Source organism: Myotis davidii, unplaced genomic scaffold (genome assembly GCF_000327345.1).
Source record: "Myotis davidii unplaced genomic scaffold, ASM32734v1 scaffold290, whole genome shotgun sequence".
Classification (NCBI taxonomy): Eukaryota; Metazoa; Chordata; class Mammalia; order Chiroptera; family Vespertilionidae; genus Myotis; species Myotis davidii.
In genome coordinates, this window is record NW_006285049.1 from 371,616 (window position 1) to 374,349 (window position 2,734).

Genomic DNA, 2,734 nt, shown 5'->3' on the forward strand with positions numbered 1-2,734 from the left:
GATGTTTAATGACTTCTTCCTTAAGAAGGTATTGAATTCATTGCTTGCAGAAATAGAAGGCAAGAAGGCATCTGGTTTTGATTAGGGGGCTATCAGGTGTTCAGGTGATTTAATGTGGTAAAAATAGTAATTTTGGGGGCTATCAACTGACCCTGTGGCATTGAAAGGGGTCTTGAATTCTTGTAGTCATGGTTAAATCATTGGATCGCACAAAATACAAGTAGTGCTGAGTGATTGCAAGGAGCACAACTACGAGGCTTGCTGTTTGTGTGTTTTGTTACAGTAGAGCCTCCCTACCCACCTCGAGCTTCAGATAGACCGGCACATACATATGCATATGCATAGGGTATGTGATTCCCTATTGGGAAAGCATGTGGGAGACCCACTGCTGTGCCCGGTACACCAAGCAGTTTGCATAATCATGCATCACCTTTTCTCACTCTCATCATGAGCAGGGAGAGAGCCATTGTGCAGTCCAGATCTGAGAAATGAAGGTGGCAGAGTTCAGTGTTCAAGTTGCTATTGCTCACACAGTAGGTTCTTGATCAATGTGCATCGGTGATAGTCTTGGTCATGACTCTGAGGTTGAAGCCACTTACGCAAAAAGCTTTTTAAGCATGCAGGTTTGGGGCATGTTTGTCGTCATGCTTCTAGTATAAACAGGGTTTGGAGAATGGCCACTTAAGAATTTAATAATTTTTAAAAATCTCCCTGTAGCTGGTATATTTTGTAAATAAGTGAAGGCCCTAGTCCAGGAGGTCCTTGTTATGATTTATTGGACTCGGGTTCTGAGTCTGTATTTGTTGATGGTTTTTATTCACGAAGTCAGGCGGAAGACAGCTTGACATCACCAGGAATAACCTTGTAGTGTGTGGGAGCCGTCTCCTCTGCAGTCATGTGGGCTGGGAAAGGAGGCCACTTTTCAGGGACTCAGAGTTGGAAGCAGAATTTTCCCTTTTGTCTACCTTCTCTATAACTCTTGCCGGGCTGCATTTAGTTGCATCATTTTTATATAGCATTACTCTCACATCTCACACAGTTGGATACCATCTGTGTGCTAGGCTCAGACACATGTAAATGGAGAGTTAAGACTTCTAATCAAGCACTTGCCAGTTCATACCTTCTCTGGTCATCAGTGAAGATGGGCTTGGAAACTGATTCCCCACAGAGCCTCTAGGGAAAGTAATGTGATGGTTTAGAGCAGGGGTCCTCAAACTTTTTAAATAGGGGGCCAGTTCATTGTCCCTCAGACCGTTGGAGGGCCAGACTATAGTTAAAAAAAAAAACTATGAACAAATTCCTATGCACACTGCACATATCTTATTTTGAAGTAAAAAAACAAAACGGGAACAAATACAATATTTGTATTTGCATGTGGCCTGCGGGCCGTAGTTTGAGGACCCCTGGTGTAGAGTGTGCAAAATGCTTTCATTTATCATCTACTTGGTCTCCACACCCACGTATGGTGGGCAGGATTGGTGGTATCATCCCAATTGACAAATTCAGAGAGGCGATGGCTCAAATTCCCACAAGTCTATGGCTTGGCTGGGATTAGACCCTGAGGATTGCAGCCCCCACTCTGGCGGTCAACTCTGGTGCTTGCTACTTCAGATTCTTTAACATCGTGGATTTGTTATTCTCTAGAAGCCCGGTGCACGATATTCGTGCACGGAGGAGGGGGGTGTCCCTGCACCCTCTCCAATCTGGGACCCCTTGGGGGATGTCTGACTGCCGGTGTAGGCCTGGTCCCTGTGGGTTCTGCTGGTGAGCGCTGCTGTGGCAGCGTGAGCCTCTCCTGATCAGGACTGACTGGGCACTAGCCCATTGCAGGCCCAGCGGGGTCAGGATGAGCAGGAGAAGCAGGCAGTGATGGACAGCCAGTTTCAACCCGATCCCTGCAGGCCACCCCGAGGGATCCCACCTGTGCACGAATTCGTGCACTAGGCCCCTAGTTAGGTACATGAATAATTCCACTCAGCTCTGTATGGGGACCTGCTCATGTACTCTGAACAGATGACTCACGAAGAGCAGGGAGGCCCAGACCCCAGGGAAAGCATTAGGGCTGGGAATGTCTTCATGGTTAGGGTGGTTGTCTGGTAGAATGGAAGACCTGTGCTTGGTGATCCAGGGCTGCATTCTGTGTGGAAGGAGGGGGAAGAGCTGGTGTGGATGTGTGAGGTTGCTCCTGGTGAAATCTTGTGTGCTCTGAAGCTCAGAGCCAAGAACAGGCAAGTCTCTGAACCAAAGCCATCAGCCTGCTTCTAGAAACGTGTCAGCGGATTAGCTTACTGGCTTTTCCCCTGAGTGGCATTAGCTCTCGCCCCGTCTCGTGTTCACCATCTGGCTTTGAGTGAGAAGTCTTTGAGTGATCTCTCTTCAGCAGCCTGCTCTGTGCCAGGGCTTTCCGAGGGCTGTTCAGCTTTCTCCCTCATCAACCCCAGGGCCCAGTGCTCTCCAAGAAGAGGTTCTCAGTCTGTTGTGTCCACATGTGTGCATACCTGAGATCAAAAGAATATTTAAGGCCTCAGAGGGAAAAAATCAGCTTAAAGGCGAATGAGTCAGTATGGTTAATGGCCTAAAGTCTTTATGCTGTCAAAACTAACAAGTGAATCTGTCCTTAGGTGAGTTTTTGAAATGGGATTGTTCCTGCCACAGAGAAAGCTCCTTCTGCCTTCAAGATGATGCATTTTGTCCAGATTTTAGTAGAGCGAGGGAGATGAAGGGGCTGGAATTT